This window comes from Anomaloglossus baeobatrachus, chromosome 1, assembly GCF_048569485.1.
Source record: "Anomaloglossus baeobatrachus isolate aAnoBae1 chromosome 1, aAnoBae1.hap1, whole genome shotgun sequence".
NCBI lineage: Eukaryota > Metazoa > Chordata > Amphibia > Anura > Aromobatidae > Anomaloglossus > Anomaloglossus baeobatrachus.
Genome location: NC_134353.1, coordinates 799,497,708 through 799,517,740, shown reverse-complemented (window position 1 = coordinate 799,517,740; position 20,033 = coordinate 799,497,708).

Here is a 20,033-nt window from a genome sequence, read left to right as displayed (position 1 = left end):
GATAGCACTGTCCCTAAGTTGTTGCAATCACAAAATGGCGCAAATGCCACACGTCTGCATTTTGTATGCACAGGGACATGTGACTTTGGCAGCCAATAACACAAGCCCTTGTGTCTGAATGCTGTGGCTCTTTTCTGCACCCTGAATGGCTGCTTGATCACTTGATCATGCACTCAAAAAGTTAAGGGAAAAAAAAAACAGCCTGTCGCTCCTCTGACATCTCCCCACCCCCTCCCTTAATCTCATCAAACACGTCCCCTCTACTCATGATACAGTACCACTATCCTAGCCAAAGTGGTAATAAGGTAGAAGAAAAGCATTAGAGCAACCGCAAATAGTTACCGAACAAAGCTGATATTTGCCAATTTTTGAGAAAAGTCAAAGCCAAGGCTCGTGCCGATTTTGAAACTGGCAAACCTCTTTTGAACAAGTTCACTCATCTCTAGCGATGACCCTTCTTGCTGCCAACCTGTTTCACCAGGCGGCAGCTGACTCTGTGTCCCTAGCTCAGAGGTTCCTGTGTAAGTCAAGATTAATTTACAGGGGTTAAAGAGTGAAGGCCAGAGAAACCCATGAGTTCTAATAAACAGAGTGGCTTGCCCTAAGCCTATCTGTGGAAACCCTATTACGGTACAATCCGCCAGGCTTCCAGAACAGTGCAACCATGACAGGTAAACAGTTGACAATTACAGCAATAGAGAGCTGGTACTCATGACACTTTAAACAGCCAGCTAGCCATCTCTTCAGCAGTTCCATTTTAACTCTGGCCAGTCTCTTTGCCAGTCCTCCTATGACACAGCACTTTCTTTCTCATGGGGCTTGTCTCAGTCCCTCTCTCACAGTCACCTCTCCTGACAGCAATACACTGCTGTACCTAGTCTGACAAGCTTGCGCACTCCTGTAACCTACTCACTCAGTTTCCACTTACAGTTCCACATACTTAGCCACCAGACTACCTGGATCTGCAACAAATTACCCCTGCCTTCCTTATCCCAACTTTTACATGATTAAGTAATTAACAGGAAGTGAGCACTGTGGATGCCGCTCACTTCCTGTTAATTACTTAAATGTCTGAAGACAAGGAGAAGGAAGCGGGCACTGATTGGCTGCAGAGCTGTCATGTCACTCATAACACTGTCACATAGACCCTAGGAATGCGAGTTCCGTCATAGTTGTAATGACGCCAGCACCAGAGGTGAGTATAGGCTTTTATTTTTATGGGGGCACACATGGAAAATGAAAAGGGGTTGTCCAAATAGTGGACAACACCTTTAAGTCTTTAAGTCTAACGGCCGCTTTACACGCTACAATTTATCTGACGATATGTCATCGGGATCATGGTTTTCGTGACGCACTTCCGTCATCGTTAGCGACATCGTTGCGTGTGACACCTATGTGCGACTCCGAACGATCGCAAATAGGGTGAAAATCGTTGATCGTTGACACGTCGTTCAGTTTCAAAATATTGTTCGTCGTTTGGAACGCAGTAGACATATTGCTACTTTTGACACCCTGCCAACGACGAACAACATCCACACGACCGCCTTGGTCAAACAATATATCGCTGAACCATGTACCATGAAACCATGTCGAGATGTGTACGTGTGACCACTACAAAACGACCGATGAGCGATCTCGGCAAATCGTAACAATGATCTTGGTGTGTCACATCTCTAACGAGATCGCTAGCTAGTTGTGTGTAAAGCAGCCTTAAGTGTCTTTGCTTCCCTCTGTGGTGGAAATGCTCACCCTCCCTCTATAATGGTAGTTTTATATTTATCCCAGCATTGTTACCTACAGCTTAGTACATGTACCCTTAAAGGTTACAGAGCAACCTTTTACTCCTTTTGGGTAGCTTCTCAGACCTCTTGTCAGGCATAACTTAAAGGTAGGGGTGGGATTCAAATTTTTAACAACAGGTTCTCTGTAAACTCCGCCCATTTGAAAACCACACCCATTCTGTAACCACACCCATTTTGTTAGCCACACCCATTTTCACGCACTTTCCTCAACTAAAAAATACAAGTAATTTAAAGTAAGATCTCCTTCCCCTCCTCTACAGTCACTCTCATGTCCAGCACCAGTTGTTCCAGTCACTGTCATATTGTATTAAATGTTTTTTCTACAGTTTTTAAAAACTATTACTAAAGGAGCGCTGCTAAAATTGGAACGGACGACCTTCCCCACACAGATGCCATCCCATCATGGCCTCTTTGCCCCTGCAGATCTCATCCCATTATGGCCTCTTTCCTTCTGCAGATCCCATCCCATTATGGCCTCTTTTCCCCTGCAGATCCCATCCCATTATGGCCTCTTTCACCTGCAGGTCCCATCCCATTATGGCCTCTTTCCCCTGCAGATCCGATCCCATTATGGCCTCTTTTCCCCTGCAGATCCGATCCCATTATGGCCTCTTTTCCCCTGCAGATGCCAACCCATCATGGCCTCTTTCCCCCTGCAGATCCCATCCCATTATGGCCTCTTTTCCCCTGCAGATTCCATCCCATTATGGCCTCTTTTCCCCTGCAGATCCCATCCCATATGCTCCTTTTCCCCTGCAGATCCCATCCCATATGCTCCTTATCCCTTGCAGATCTCATCCCATATGCTCCTTTTACCCTGCAGATCCCATCCCATATGCTCCTTTTCCCCTGCAGATCCCATCCCATATGCTCCTTCTCCCCTGCAGATCTCATCCCATATACTCCTTTTCCTCTGCAGATCCCATCCCATATGCTCCTTTTCCCCTACAGATCCCATCCCATATGCTCCTTCTCCCTTGCAGATCCTGTCCCATATGGCCCCTCTCCCCATATAGTTCCCATCTTAATGAGGCTTCTCTCCCTGCTCCCCTGTATCTTCGATTCTGAGCGCTTACCTGCTCCAAGCACCAGCAGGCTTCCTCTGTCTTCCATCCTCCGCGGCACTCTGCACGGCACACACTGACGCTGACAGACGGCAGTGGGAGGAGCAACCTCCCCATGCTGCCGTGCCATCTCTGCAGCGTCAGCGTGTCTCTGCACGCCGGGTCAGGGAGCAGACAGGCTCCACTGAACCCGTAAGTGTGGCGCGGAGGGGCGGGCATTCATTTGTGCTAGTGTCTTAAAGAGACACTAACACAAATGAATGCAGGGAACCGGATCGCTGGAGCTGTTTCTTGCCGGTTCTGGGAACCGGCTGCTATTTTAATAACCGGTTCTCCAGAACTGGACAGAACCGGCAGAATCCCACCCCTGCTTAAAGGGAATCTGTCAGCAGGATTCTGCTATGTAATCTGAGGGCAGCAAGAGGTGGGAGCTGAGACAGTGAATTCATCAATGTGTCACTTACTAGGCTGTGTGCTTTATCAGACGATTACTAATATAACACTAGCACATGCGAGCCTCCTGGTCCAACTTCACCCCCATCCCTGATTAGCAGCTTATTGTGAATAGACAATGTATACAGCGAACTGTGGTGATCGTGGGGTTAGATGTCCGAGCTATGCTACATCTAAAAACTCTGCACAAGTGCTGCACCCAGTAAACTAAGTGACATAGCTAGAATCTCTAGGGTCTCTTTTCCTACACTATGCTGCTCTCAGATGAACTAGCAAAAACCTGGTGACATATTCCCTTTAATTTGACTAAGGAGTTTTCACGTATAAATTGTACTTACACGTATTACTCATGCGGGACATCTGCATCTGTCTCACCTCAGGCACCGCACCACGTAAGAGAATAACCACCTTTCCATCCCATCCATCTTCTTAACTAAAATTTAGCACTGAACCTGTTTCACTGTGTTCAGTTTTTGAAGATTCAGCCCTCCGGGTGACTGACATATAGGCATGTTTGTGCATAACCAGCAACTAATAACACGTCTCAGAGAAGAGATCATAGCACGTGTAGAATATTGCTGCCATTCACAGCACATCAATCATTTGCCATATGATTCATTTGGCAATCACCTATCCTAAAACTACTGTAATCATGCAAATTATTTTTACTTTTTATAAATGTTGAAAATTATCACTTCTATAAAGTCACATGCAATGGCTTTACAGCATAGTCCAGATGTTACTAGACAATTGGCAGGAATGCCTGCTTAAAGGGGTTGTCCACCTTTGGAAACAGTTATTTTTTTTCTTTTAACTGCATGCAATTGGGCCTACAAATCATTTTTGCTATTGGGTTTTATTAAAAATTTTGCACAATTTGCCTCCTATAGCCACCGTATTAATAATAATAATATTTTTATTCATTTATATAGCGCTATTAATTCCACAGCGCTTTAGATACATTGGCAACACTGTCCCCATTGGGGCCCATAATCTAGAGTCCCTATCTGTATGTCTTTGGAGTGTGGGAGGAAACCCACGCAAACACGGGGACAACATACAAACTCCTTGCACATGGTGTCCTTGGTGGGATTTGAACCCAGGACCCCAGCACTGCAAGGCTGCAGTGCTAACCACTGAGCCTCCGTGCCTGTTGACTGCTGTCTGCAGAATAAGATAAGGGGTTGGCCACTTTATTTTAACAGATGTGTTGGGGATATGAATCTGTGGTGCTTAATATCATATAGATAGAACAGGTTCTCCTGCTTTTATTAGAGCAGCTTTCCTTTGCACAGTTCTCTAGGTCATAAAATGGCTGCTGGCGGAGGAGCATGTGACCAGACCTGTCCATCAGTCTCCTCCAATAGAAACAACAAGACAAAACAATCACTGATCTCGGGGAGACCAGCCAGAGAAAACACTGCCGGCAGACAACGAGGGCACTCAACACAGTGAAATCCTAGGTGCATTGCCCGATGTCTTTATGGGGTTGATTCTCATCATTCAGACATGGATACACATTATACAGTGCCTACAAGTAGTATTCAACCCCCTGCAGATTTAGCAGGTTTACACATTCGGAATTAACTTGGCATTGTGACATTTGGACTGTAGATCAGCCTGGAAGTGTGAAATGCACTGCAGCAAAAAAGAATGTTATTTCTTTTTTTATTTTTTTTTTTAAATTGTGAAAAGTTTATTCAGAGGGTCATTTATTATTCAACCCATCAAACCACAAGAATTCTGTTTGGTTCCCCTAAAGTATTAAGAAGTATTTCAGGCACAAAGAACAATGAGCTTCACATGTTGGCTTAATTATCTCTTTTCCCAGCCTTTTCTGACTAATTAAGACCCTCCCCAAACTTGTGAACAGCACTCATACTTGGTCAACATGGGAAAGACAAAGGAGCATTCCAAGGCCATCAGAGACAAGGTCGTGGAGGGTCACAGGGCTGGCAAGGGGTAGAAAACCCTTTCCAAGGAGTTGGGCCTACCTGTCTCCACTGTTGGGAGCATCATCCGGAAGTGGAAGGCTTATGGAACTACTGTTAGCCTTCCACGGCCTGGACAGCCTTTGAAAGTTTCCACCCGTGCCAAGGCCAGGCTTGTCCGAAGAGTCAAGGCTAACCCAAGGACAACAAGGAAGGAGCTCCGGGAAGATCTCATGGCAGTGGGGACATTGGTTTCAGTCAATACCATAAGTAACATACTCCACCGCAATGGTCTCCGTTCCAGACGAGCCCATAAGGTACCTTTACTTTCAAAGTGTCATGTCAAGCCTCGTCTACAGTTTGCTCATGTTCACTTGGAGGACTCTGAGACAGACTGGTTCAAGGTTCTCTGGTCTGATGAGACCAAGATCGAGATCTTTGGTGCCAACCACACACGTGACGTTTGGAGACTGGATGGCACTGCATACGACCCCAAGAATACCATCCCTACAGTCAAGCATGGTGGTGGCAGCATCATGCTTTGGGGCTGTTTCTCAGCCAAGGGGCCTGGCCATCTGGTCCGCATCCATGGGAAGATGGATAGCACGGCCTACCTGGAGATTTTGGCCAAGAACCTCCGCTCCTCCATCAAGGATCTTAAGATGGGTCGTCATTTCATCTTCCAACAAGACAACGACCCAAAGCACACAGCCACAAAAACCAAGGCCTGGTTCAAGAGGGAAAAAATCAAGGTGTTGCAGTGGCCTAGTCAGTCTCCTGACCTTAACCCAATTGAAAACTTGTGGAAGGAGCTCAAGATTAAAGTCCACATGAGACACCCAAAGAACCTAGATAACTTGGAGAAGATCTGCATGGAGGAGTGGGCCAAGATAACTCCAGAGACCTGTGCCGGCCTGATCAGGTCTTATAAAAGACGATTATTAGCTGTAATTGCAAACAAGGGTTATTCCACAAAATATTAAACCTAGGGGTTGAATAATAATTGACCCACACTTTTATGTTGAAAATTTATTAAAATTTAACTGAGCAACATAACTTGTTGGTTTGTAAGATGTATGCATCTGTTAATAAATCCTGCTCTTGTTTGAAGTTTGCATGCTCTAACTTATTTGCATCTTATCAAACCTGCTAAATCTGCAGGGGGTTGAATACTACTTGTAGGCACTGTATATTATACAGTATATTATATTAGTCCAATGCAAATGACCATTAAATGTATTCTCCACTTCTGTGGACCATTTTCTTTTCAAATGCATGCAATTGGGGCTAAAATTCATTTTTGCTATTGTATTTCCTTACAAATGTTGCACCGATTTGTTGGTGTTTGTGACAGTCACAGTGGTCAGTATGCGGTATGTATACTCCTGGCCAGAATGTGATTAGTGGCCATTAGTGGCCATCGGGAGACCTTGGTAGCCATTCAACTGGCACATGATAACCAATCCACTTTCCAGGACACTGTTTATGTAGGACTGTTCGGACCTGACACTCATAATGTGGTGGTGCACCATCTCCCGATGGTCTCCCGATGGTCTCCCGATCTGACCCCCTTAGACTTTTATGTTTGGGGTCATCTGAAGGCAATTGTCTATGCTGTTAAGATACAAGATGTGCAGCATCTGAAACAACGGATACTGGAAGCCTGTGCTAGCATTTCTTCTGTAGTGTTGCTATCAGTGTGTCAAGAGTGGGAGAAGAGGGTTGCATTGAAAATCCAACACAATGGGCAGCACTTTGAACAAATTTTATAAGTGGTCATAAAATTGTAAATAACTAATGAACAAATAAAGTTACGTTAAAACCAAGCACACCATTGTTTTTGTGAAATTCTCAATAAGTTTGATGTGTTACATGACCCTCTTCCCATTGGAAAAAATAAAGTTGGATCCAAAATGGCTGACTTCAAAATGGCCGCCATGGTCACCACCCGTCTTGAAAAGTTTCCCACCTCCCATATACTAATGAGCCACAAACAGGAAGTTGATATCACCAACCATTCCTATTTTATTTAGGTGTATCCATATAAATGGCCCACCCTGTAGTATAGTTCTTCTGATTCACTGTCGCTTATCTGATGTGCAGGGCATTGCAAGACCTTAGGTATCTATGGTTACGACCACTAGCAACTAATTAACATTAGCTATATGCGTGGTCATAACCATGGATACTTAAGGTCCTGCACATGAGATAAGTGAGAGATAAGCATATTTCTAATTGAAGGTATTTCCTATTATTATTATTACACCTCCTACATATTGTCACGCTCCCCGGGTCCCCTGTCCAGCTCCCCGGCTCCCCGGCTTCCCTGGCTCGCTCCCCGACTCCTCTGTCCGGCGTTCCCCGCTCCACAGCCTCCAGGCCTCCTCACCTAGGATCCCCAGGCGTCCCGGTCCCCGCTCCCAGCGTCCGCCGGCAGCTTCGCTCCAGCCCGGCTCCCCTGCCTCCTGTTCGCCGCTCCCTGCACTGGCTTCTGGCACCCGGGCCTCGCGCATGCGCGTTAGAGCGCGCGCGTGGTCATTGACCCTTTCTTAAAGGGCCAGCGTCCACAGACAGGATATTGATCACACAGGTACAGGGTATAAAGGGGTGTAATGTCCAAGTGGGCGGGGCCTGTTCTTCGTGTTTCCTAAGCTAGGAGTCAGGTCTCCTTGTGTCTCTGTGATATACTCACCTATCTCTCTTCTAGAGCCGCTCCTGCCTCGCCATCCGGTCCTGCTGATTCCCGAACCCCGAACGCTGACTATCTGCCATCTCGTCAGTCTGTACCATCTCTGATCCCTGTGGTGACCCGTCCTCTCGCTCCATCGGTTCTGGACTCTGCCTGACCACATCCCGGCCTCCGAACCTGTGCTCTGTCACCCGGACTACCATCAGTGACTCCGTGGTCCCAGGGACTTCTCCATTCCACTCTTCTGCACGGACTGTCCTGCTACCCGTAGTGCTCCGGCTACCGGACCCCTTGCCTTCAGTAAGGTGTTCGGCCCAGTGGATCCACCTCCTGGGTCTGCCCGTCCACCTGGCCCTAACAGTAAGAACAGGCCATGGATCCCGCTGAAGCACTAGCGGCCTTGCAGGAAGAACTCACACGCCAGCGTGAGACCCAGACCCGCATGCTGAACTTCATGACTTCTGTGGACGCCCGTCTGAACACGCTGCAAGCGTCGGTCACATCCTCGGCATCTCGAGCTTCCACTGTACAATCCACGGCCACAGCTCCCGTGGCAGCCTCCTCGGATGCTTCCAGACTTCGTTTGGCCTCACCACCCCGGTACGCCGGAGATCCCAAGACCTGCAGGGGTTTCATCAACCAATGCTCTCTCCATTTCAAGCTGCTGCCGCACCTTTTTCCCTCTGACCAAGCCAAGGTCGCGTTCATGATGTCCCATCTAGAGGGTGAGGCGCTGGCCTGGATGAACCCCTTGTGGGAGAAGGAGGATCCGGTGACCACCAACATCCAGGAGTTCCTGCAGGCATTTCGTGGCACCTTTGACGAGCCCGGACGCGCCTCTGCGTCTGCCTCATCTCTCCTCAGGCTACGTCAGGGCACCATGACGGTGGGGCAGTATGCCATCCGTTTTCGCACCTTGGCTTCGGAACTCGGGTGGAACAATGAGGCTCTAACCGCCGCCTTCTGGGAAGGTCTCTCGGGTCGAATTAAAGACGAGCTGGCTGGTCGTGATGTGCCGTCCACCCTGGATGCCCTGATTACCCTAGCAACTCGAGTGGACATTCGTTTTCAGGAACGTTCCAAAGAGGTGTCCCGTGAGAGACGTCCGATACGGCATTCCTCTCCTCCGCAGAAGCCCGCCGTACTTCAGTCAACTTCATCTGGTGTCTCCGTCCACGAGCCCATGCAGATCAACCGTTTGCGGCAGTCTGAACAACGCCGAGCAGAACGGCTCGCCAAGGGCCTCTGCTTCTACTGCGGAGAGGGCACACACCTTCTACGCTCCTGTCCAGAGAGGCCGGGAAACTCCAAAGCCTAGGGTTGGTAGGAGAGGCCACCCTAGGTGCTGGGACTCTCTCAGACCCAGTTACGTGGACCGTTCAAGTGACAACAGGAGAGACGCGGTTCACGGCCGAGGCGTACCTCGATTCCGGGGCAGCAGGCAGTTTCATCCAGCAGGCCACGGTGGACAAGTACCAGGTGCCTGTTACTCCACTTGACAAACCCCTCGTGATTGCCTCTGTGGATGGGAGACCCCTCTCTGACACCATCTCGTGGATCACCAAGCCGGTGGAACTGCGTATCGGTGCCCTGCACACCGAGAACATCGCTCTCTACGTCCTCCCACACATGTCCCATCAAATCCTGCTGGGACTCCCCTGGTTACGGACACACGACCCGTCAGTTAGCTGGGGCACTGGTGAAATCACCCGATGGGGCTCCTCTTGCCACAAGAACTGTCTGAAGACTATACAACCCATCCGACGACCTCCGGTTCCAGAGTCCCTACCGGGACTGCCCTCGGCCTATTGGTCCTTCGCGGACGTCTTTGACAAAAAGGAATCAGAGGTACTTCCGCCACATCGTCCTTACGATTGTGCCATCGACCTGCTCCCGGGAACTACACCACCTCGAGGACGGATATATCCGCTGTCTCGTGCCGAAACAAGGGCCATGTCTACCTACATCACAGAGAACCTGGCAAGGGGATTCATTCGGAGATCCTCCTCTCCTGCTGGAGCAGGCTTCTTCTTCGTTAAGAAGAAAGAAGGCGACCTACGCCCATGCATAGACTACCGGGGATTAAACCAAATCACCTTGAAAAATAAGTACCCCCTGCCGCTCATCCCCGAATTGTTTGATCGGCTTAGAGGAGCTCGTGTGTTCACCAAGTTGGATCTTCAAGGTGCCTACAACCTGGTCCGCATCCGCTCAGGGGACGAATGGAAGACCGCGTTCAATACTCGCGATGGGCACTATGAATACTGTGTGATGCCCTTCGGCCTGTGTAACGCACCAGCAGTCTTCCAGGAATTGGTGAACGACGTGTTTCGAGACCTTCTCTACGTCTGTGTGGTGGTGTACCTTGATGACATCCTGGTCTTTTCTCCGGACCTCCAGACCCACAGAGAGAACGTGCAGCTGGTACTTCAAAGACTGAGGGAGAATCGTCTGTACGCCAAGTACGAGAAGTGTGTCTTCGAGCAGTCTTCTCTTCCCTTCCTGGGTTACGTGATCTCCGATACCGGTCTGCAGATGGATCCGGAGAAGGTCTCTGCCATTCTCAACTGGCCCCCTCCTTCTGGACTGAAGGAAATTCAACGCTTTCTGGGATTCGCAAACTATTATCGTCAGTTCATCCCTCACTTCTCTGCTCTGACTGCACCTCTCTCCGCCTTGACCAAGAAGGGGGCTAATCCAAAGGACTGGTCACCTGCGGCCGACGCCGCGTTTGGCTCCCTGAAGCGGGCATTTGCTTCCTCCCCTGTGCTCCACCGTCCGGAGTTAAACCGACAGTTCACCTTGGAGGTGGATGCCTCCTCCTCGGGAGCCGGAGCAGTGCTCATGCAGAAGTCCTCCTCCGGGAAGATGGTGACTTGCGGTTTCTTCTCCAAGAGCTTCTCAGCGCCTGAACGCAACTACACCATCGGTGACCGAGAGCTATTGGCAGTCAAACTGGCTCTGGAGGAATGGCGCTACCTTCTGGAGGGAGCAGTGTACCCCGTGATCATTTACACGGACCACAAGAACCTGGAATACCTGCGGTCTGCTCAGCGACTGAACCCACGGCAAGCCAGATGGTCCTTGTTCTTTGCCAGGTTCGATTTCCAGCTCCATTTCTGACCCGCGGATAAGAATGTACGCGCAGATGCCTTGTCCAGGTCATTCTTGCCCCTGGAGCAGGAGGAGGAGACATCCCAGCCCATCATCTGCCCTAGTAAAATCATTCCGGTGGCTCCGGTTACTCTGGCCCAGATACCGCCTGGGAAGACCTATGTCTCTGAGACCGACAGGCAAAAAGTGTTGCACTGGGGCCATGCCTCGAAAACAGCCGGCCATGCTGGTCAGAAGAGAACATGGAGTACAATTGTGCGTCACTACTGGTGGCCATCCCTTCGCACAGACGTCGCTTCTTTTGTCTCAGCCTGCTCCTCTTGTGCCAGGAATAAGACGCCCAAACATCTGCCATATGGCCGTCTTCTGCCTCTGCCTATACCCTCTGTTCCATGGCAACACATTGCAATGGACTTCATTACGGACTTGCCCCTGTCCTCCGGTCACACAGTCATATGGGTCGTGGTGGATCGGTTCTCCAAAATGGCTCATTTCGTCCCTATGGCTGGACTGCCCTCAGCCCAGGAACTCGCTGACGCCTACATACAGCACATCTTCCGGCTGCATGGCTTTCCATCCCACATTGTGTCCGACAGAGGGACTCAGTTCACCTCCCGCTTCTGGAGGGCTCTCTGCAAACATCTGGGAGTGACTCTGGACTTTTCTTCAGCCTACCATCCTCAGTCGAATGGCCAAGTGGAACGAGTCAATCAGATCTTGACCTCCTTCTTACGTCACTACGTCAATGCCCATCACGACGACTGGTCCACGCTTCTTCCTTGGGCTGAATTCTCCCATAACCACCACGTCAGTGAGTCCTCCTCCAGCTCTCCCTTCCATGTTGTTTACGGGCTTCAGCCTTCCGTCCCATTGCCTGTATCCACTTCCTCGGATGTCCCTGCTGCTGATGCTGTAGCACGTGACTTTGCAACGATTTGGAACTCTGTCAAGACGTCCCTTGGACATGCTTCCCTTCGGATGAAGAGACACGCAGACAAGAGGCGTCTGGATCCCCCATGTTTCTCTCCAGGAGATCTGGTCTGGCTTGCCTCCAAGTATGTCCGATTGAAGATACCATCTTACAAGCTGGGCCCTCGCTACATCGGGCCGTTTAAAGTCCTCAGCAGAATAAATGAGGTCTCCTACAAGCTGCAGCTCCCGGCCACGATGAGGATACCCAACTCCTTCCACGTCTCCCTGCTCAAGCCGGTTGTCCTTGGTTCCTTCTCTGCTGCTGCCAGTTCGGCTCCTCCTCCTATTGCCGATGACGACATCTATGCGGTAAGGGATATCGTGGCCATGAAAACCGTACGGGGCCGGCAGTTCTTCTTGGTGGACTGGGCGGGGTATGGTCCTGAGGATAGGTCCTGGGAACCCCGGGAGAATGTGGGTACTCCTCTGATACGTGCCTTCCTATCCCGGTTGCGGGGAGGGGGGCGTGGGGGGGGTACTGTCACGCTCCCCGGGTCCCCTGTCCAGCTCCCCGGCTCCCCTGCCACGCTCCCCGGCTTCCCTGGCTCGCTCCCCGGCTCCTCTGTCCGGCGTTCCCCGCTCCACAGCCTCCAGGCCTCCTCACCTAGGATCCCCAGGCGTCCCGGTCCCCGCTCCCAGCGTCCGCCGGCAGCTTCGCTCCAGCCCGGCTCCCCTGCCTCCTGTTCGCCGCTCCCTGCACTGGCTTCTGGCACCCGGGCCTCGCGCATGCGCGTTAGGGCGCGCACGCGGTCATTGACCCTTTCTTAAAGGGCCAGCGTCCACAGACAGGATATTGATCACACAGGTACAGGGTATAAAGGGGTGTAATGTCCAAGTGGGCGGGGCCTGTTCTTCGTGTTTCCTAAGCTAGGAGTCAGGTCTCCTTGTGTCTCTGTGATATACTCACCTATCTCTCTTCTAGAGCCGCTCCTGCCTCGCCATCCGGTCCTGCTGATTCCCGAACCCCGAACGCTGACTATCTGCCATCTCGTCAGTCTGTACCATCTCTGATCCCTGTGGTGACCCGTCCTCTCGCTCCATCGGTTCTGGACTCTGCCTGACCACATCCCGGCCTCCGAACCTGTGCTCCGTCACCCGGACTACCATCAGTGACTCCGTGGTCCCAGGGACTTCTCCATTCCACTCTTCTGCACGGACTGTCCTGCTACCCGTAGTGCTCCGGCTACCGGACCCCTTGCCTTCAGTAAGGTGTTCGGCCCAGTGGATCCACCTCCTGGGTCTGCCCGTCCACCTGGCCCTAACACATATTGGGATAGAATCTTAGGGATGGGAATAACCTTTAAGTCTTCTATTTTTTAAAGCATTCTTACTTTGCAGCATTTTCTCCACACCTTCCTAAAACATTTCCACAGTGCTATATCTGCAGGGAATTTTGCAGTGCAGATCCCCCATAATTATTGTGTTCTTGTTGCTGGTTTGCCTGTGAAATTAAGCATCACTTTTAGGCCCCGTGCACACCTTGAGTATTGGTGAGTTTTTTTACCTCAGCATTTGTAAGTCAACACAAGGAGTGGAACAATCAGAGGAAAAGTATAATAGACACACGGGCAGCACTTCTGTATTTATTACCCACCCCTGGTTTTGGCTACAAATACTGAGGTAAAAAACTCACCAAATAGTGAACATGTGCACATGGCCTTTAAAGAAAAATAAAACAGTTCTCTTATATCGTTGGGTTCTAGCATTGTCAGTCCTATGCATGCCAATGCCCTTTGGTGACGCTTTGTCCTTTGGTGACGCTTTGTCTCATGTGACAGCCACAGACTCAGGAATGAAATGTCACACAGACTAGCTTGGAAAACTGCTAGGATATAAGAAAATAAGATTTTACCGCTAATCTGTGAATAATCCACAGCTTCATTATGAATTTTGACTTCTCTATTTAATTTGAATAAAGAAGTTTCTTAATGAAAGTTCAATTTACCCACAATTCAAATTGACAAAAAAAAGAATCTGAACCACGGATCAATTTCTGAAATCCCCTTGGATTGTCGATTAGGATTTAAATTCTCTTTCACTTTGCTGCTACTATAAAATACAAAAAAATATCTGTACAAAAATCTGCAGCAATTCTGATATGTGTGAACACAGCCTAAGGCCCCCTTCACACGTCCGTGATACACGTGCGTGTTTGGTCCGTTTCCGTATATACCGGAGACACGGCCAAACGTGCACCAATGTTAATCTATGATTGTGGTCACACGTCCGTTATTTCATTATGTCCGTGTGTGCGTGTCCGTGATCCGTATGTGTTTGCGTTTGGCACGGATGCATGTCCGTTATCTGCACGGAGCACGCACACGTGGACACAATGAAAGTCTATGGGTATGTGCACACACGTTAGTAAACACGTATGCATATACCTATAGTCCGTGTCCGTTTGGTGTTTTTATTTCTAGTGATGTCGGCTATTCTTTCTATTTCTGTGTATGTCGGTCAATCTCCCTGAGTCCGTCGGTCAGTCTCTCTGTCTCTCTGTCGGTCTCTCTGTCTGTCTGTCCCTCTCTCACAGTCTGTCGGTCAGTTTCCCCCCCTCTCTCATACTTACCGTTCCCCGATCTCCGGCGCGGCGCTGCACGGCATTCACACTGCTGCGGCGGCTTTTACTATTTTGAAAAAGCCGGCCGCCCATTAAACAATCTCGTATTCCCTGCTTTCCCCGCCCACCGGTGCCTATGATTGGTTACAGTGAGACACGCCCCCACGCTGAGTGACAGGTGTCACACTGCACCCAATCACAGCAGCCGGTGGGCGTGTCTATACTGTGCAGTAAAATAAATAAATAAATAATTAAAAAAAAACGGCGTGCGGTCCCCCCAATTTTAATGCCAGCCAGATAAAGCCATACGGCTGAAGGCTGGTATTCTCAGGATGGGGAGCTCCACGTTATGGGGGGCCCCCCACCCTAACAATATCAGTCAGCAGCCGCCCAGAATTGCCGCATACATTATATGCGACAGTTCTGGGGCTGTACCCGGCTCTTCCCGATTTGCCCTGGTGCCGTTGGCAAATCGGGGTAATAAGGAGTTATTGGCAGCCCATAGCTGCCAATAAGTCCTAGATTAATCATGTCAGGCGTCTATGAGACACCTTCCATGATTAATCTGTAAGTGACAGTAAAAAAACACACACACCCGAAAAAATCCTTTATTTGAAATAAAAAACACACACAAATTCCCTCATTACCAATTTATTAACCCCGACAAACCCTCCATGTCCGGCGTTCTCCACGGACCTCCAGCGTCGCGTCCAGCTCTGCTGCATGGAGGTGACAGGAGCAGCAGAAGACACCGCCGCTCCGGTCACCTCCACACAGCAAATGAGATGAGTAGCGCGATCAGCTGCTGTCAGTCAGGTAACTCGCGGCCACCGCTGGATCCAGCGGTGGCCGCGGGTAACCTCAGTGACAGCAGCTGATCGCGATACTCACCTCATTTGCTGTGTGGAGGTGACCGGAGCGGCTGTGTCTTCTGCTGCTCCTGTCACCTCCATGCAGCAGAGCTGGACGCGACGCTGGAGGTCCGTGGAGAACGCCGGACATGGAGGGTTTGTCAGGGTTAATAAATTGGTAATGAGGGAATTTGTGTGTGTTTTTTATTTCAAATAAAGGATTTTTTCGGGTGTGTGTGTTTTTTTACTGTCACTTACAGATTAATCATGGAAGGTGTCTCATAGACGCCTGACATGATTAATCTAGGACTTATTGGCAGCTATGGGCTGCCAATAACTCCTTATTACCCCGATTTGCCAACGGCACCAGGGCAAATCGGGAAGAGCCGGGTACAGCCCCAGAACTGTCGCATATAATGTATGCGGCAATTCTGGGCGGCTGCTGACTGATATTGTTAGGGTGGGGGGCCCCCCATAACGTGGAGCTCCCCATCCTGAGAATACCAGCCTTCAGCCGTATGGCTTTATCTGGCTGGCATTAAAATTGGGGGGAACCGCACGCCGTTTTTTTTTAATTATTTATTTATTTATTTTACTGCACAGTATAGACACGCCCACCGGCTGCTGTGATTGGGTGCAGTGTGACACCTGTCACTCAGCGTGGGGGCGTGTCTCACTGTAACCAATCATAGGCGCCGGTGGGCGGGGAAAGCAGGGAATACGAGATTGTTTAATGGGCGGCCGGCTTTTTCAAAATAGTAAAAGCCGCCGCAGCAGTGTGAATGCCATGCAGCGCCGGTGATCGGTGAGTATGAGAGAGGGGGGGACACTTCAGTCAATCGGGGGATTAGCGGTCACCGGTGAATCCTTCACAGGTGACCGCTAATCAGTACTCGACACAGACAGAGCCGCGGTATGAGGATGAAGTCGGGTGAAGTTCACCCGAGTTCATTCTCATCGCGCAACTCTGTCTGCTGTCAGCCGACATTTATAAACGACATTGTGCATCACACACACGGACATTACACACGGACATTACACGTACACATACACGTTAATTCCACACGCACACACGGACGTTCTGCACACAAACACGGCTAGCATACGCAATTCACACAGGTGCCACACGGACCATAAAAACGGACACAAAAACGGGACACGGACCCGAAAAACGGCCCGTAACACACGTGCGTGTTTTTCACGGACGTGTGAAGGGGGCCTAAGGTCCATTTCAGATGTCAGTGATTCTGGTACATTTGTGCTTTTTTTTTCTACGTACCAGAATCACTGACATACACAGACCCATTATAATCAATGGGTCTGCGCACTCATCAGTGATTTTTCACTGACAGTGTCTTCGTGCGGCGTACACACGTGTCCGTAATTGCCGCACGGAGACATGTCCGTTTTTTTCTGGCATCACTGATGTTCCACGGACAACGCAGTGGTGTGATCCATGTGTCATCCGTGAAACACGTGCCAGAAAAAAACGTGCTTATAAAATGAAAAACATTTTTACTCACCCAGCTCCAGCGGCGCTCTGTGCAGCCTGTGCTGCCTGCTGCTTCTGAGCCGGCTCATTACTGTCATGCATATTCATGAATGCACAACACAGCCGACCCGGAAGTAGGTGCTGCTGGGGTCAGCGCCGGCCGGATGCTGCACCGCGGAAGTGTTCAGCATCAAGGAGAGCAGGAGCGGCCACAGGTGAGTTGATCTCTATGTGCAATCACGGACCACAGAGAACGGAGCCCGGATTGCACATAGACAACCCACGTGTGCCATGAATCACGGAACACGGAGGGACATGTGCGTGATTTACACGTCAGTGAAGAACGTCTGTTTTTCACTGACGTGTGAAACGGGCCTAAGAGTGCTCATCATATACACAGCTTGTATTGACTTGTCAGTATTTCTGCACTATGCGTTTGTGATTTACATTGCAGAACCTTTTATGATGCCTCCTTCACGCTTTATTTTAAAACATACATAAAGAAACTATTGTCCATTTGCAGGGTTGTAGTTAGTTCACCTTTCCTTCTCCAGATGTATCACTACTGGGTATAAAAACATTGTGGTCTTTGCTGCCATCTTGTGCACAGTTTCATAATGGAGTGGAACAATCAGCTACCACAGGCGCTTATGTTCATGTTACACATACGATATAAAATGTTAACAATTTCTCATAGTCAAGCCTCGGGATTGGGACTCAATCAGGTGACAAAAAACACTGGCCAATTTGTGGCTCAGCAAGGAAGGAAATTGACCATGCAGCACAAGGTCATTGGATCAAGTGCTGAAGCTGAGGTATGACAGTGAGAAATTGTTGATATAAAATGTTACAAAAACTACAGTAATTCTCTAAAATTGTTAATGCTATTTTTAGAGTATATCAAAATTGATATCCTCTAAAATAATTTGATAGCCAAGGCCAAGAATATGTCAGTAACTAGTATAAAACGGAAACATGGTAGTAAATATCCGATTCACAGTGGTTTCATGCACAAACAAGAACAATTTATATAGCTGAACACAGTGAATATAACAAGCAGCTTCACCAAATTCAACATATAATGCCTACTGCAATTACAGAATTAACCAAATACTTTACAACAAGCATCCTAGTAGAGGCAATGGCCTCTAGCTCACTAATATTTTTGTGTTTTCGTGCTGGAACTAGCTTCTTCAAATCCCACCAAAGAATTTCTATGGGATTCAAGTCAAGCAACCAAGACAGCTGCAAAAGACTCTTCCAGGATTTTGAGGTATGCTGTCTTCTTAAAAGGTTTAATGATGCCTAATCTTCACCTTTAACACAAAAGGCATGATGAATCTATCTTGTCCTCCACACGTTGCAGGTTTCAGGGCTAGAGTAAGAAAAGCTGCCCTAGAGTATTACCAAGCCACCACCATGTTTCACTGTAGGCATCACCGAGCCACCACCATGCTTCACTGTAGGCAGTGTGTTATTTTAGCATATGCTTGATTCTTCTTCCATCAGACATACCACTGTTCAATAGGCCCAAACAGTTTGTTTTGCTTATTTATATGGCTTTGAGCATATTGAAGATCACTTTTCTTGTGCTTTTGGGTCAGCAGAAATTTACGTCTTAGACTCTGGGCATTTAGTATGTGCCCTACTGTGCAAACTGGAATCTCAGTGCCTGCCACCACCAAATGTATCTGCAGTGACTAGAGTGTTTTTGACCTTCACAGGAATTTTGTGGCAACCGGTGATGGTTTCCCCTTTCTGCCATGTCAAGGTAGTGCAGCTAGTGTGCCTTTTAACTTTGAGCTTGCAAACTCTGCTTCTAACTTTATCTTTAGGAACATTCAATGCCTTTGCAAACTTTTTGTATCCTTTTCCCTATTTGTAGAAATGATCTATTATCTTAATTTTTTGGACCACTTTCCTGATAGCCAAAGAATATTAGTAAACTGAAAGCCATTCTCATATTCATTAGAAGTGGCATTTTATGTTGAATTTGGAGAAACCTCTTGTTATATTAATTGTGTCAATCAATTTACATTGTTGTTGTTTCATCCATTTATTGCAAACAACAGAAAGTTTGTAAACCTTGCTATATAAAGTGATTGTCAACTATTTGCACAAGCCCTTCTCAATCCCCATATTGGCCCCCATTAAAATAAAAAAGCCTATACTCACTTCCCATGCTGACACCATTCCAGCGATGTCGGCATGCGCTCCCCGGGGCTCCTGTGAGGTTGTTACGTCTTTTAACCACCGCGCCCAATCAGGACTGGTCTTGCTGTTCCCGCCTTTAGACGAATAAGTAATCTAGAAGAAGTGAGAGCCATGGCAACCACTCACTTCCTGTTCATTACTTATATGTCCAAAGGGTGGGAGCGAGAAACCGGACGTAATTGGGTGCAGGACTCATGAGATGTAACAACCTCATTTGAGCCCCGGCAGTGCGAGTGCCAACATTGCTGGAATAGTGCCAGCACATGAGGTAAGTATAAGCTTTTTTATTTTCGTGGGGGTAAACATGAGGAAAGACAACGGGTTGCACTAATAAACTTTTTAAATTCAAAGGTTACTGATATAAAAACTAAGATGCTTGCATTTAAGTAGATCTGTCACCAGTTTTCACACTACTAATGGCATAGAGATAGTGCCAGCACCTAGCACACCCCCGCAAAAGCCTTGAACATCTAAACATGCACACCCTCTCTGACTGTATCCTACCACTGTCCTAGATATCTTCACTCCACGAAACAGACAGTGCCACCATTTTCTACAGCACCACTCTCAAATCAGCTATTGATTCAGTCTCTCCCCCTGTGCATGGCAGAGTGAGACGAATCAATAGACAACCCTGGCACAATAACCTAACTAAAAAACTTTGGCAAGTTTCTAGAGCTGCTGAGCGGCGGTGGAAGAAAATGCACACCCAGGAAGACTTCACTGAATTCAAAAATGCAATTTACATATTTCGTTCAGCCCTCACCTATGCTAAACAGGATTACTTCAGAACCCTCATATCCTCTTTAACACACAACCCCAAACATTTATTCAATACTTTCAACTCCCTCCTTCGCCCACCAATGCCCCCTCCAACCTCGCTTATTTCCT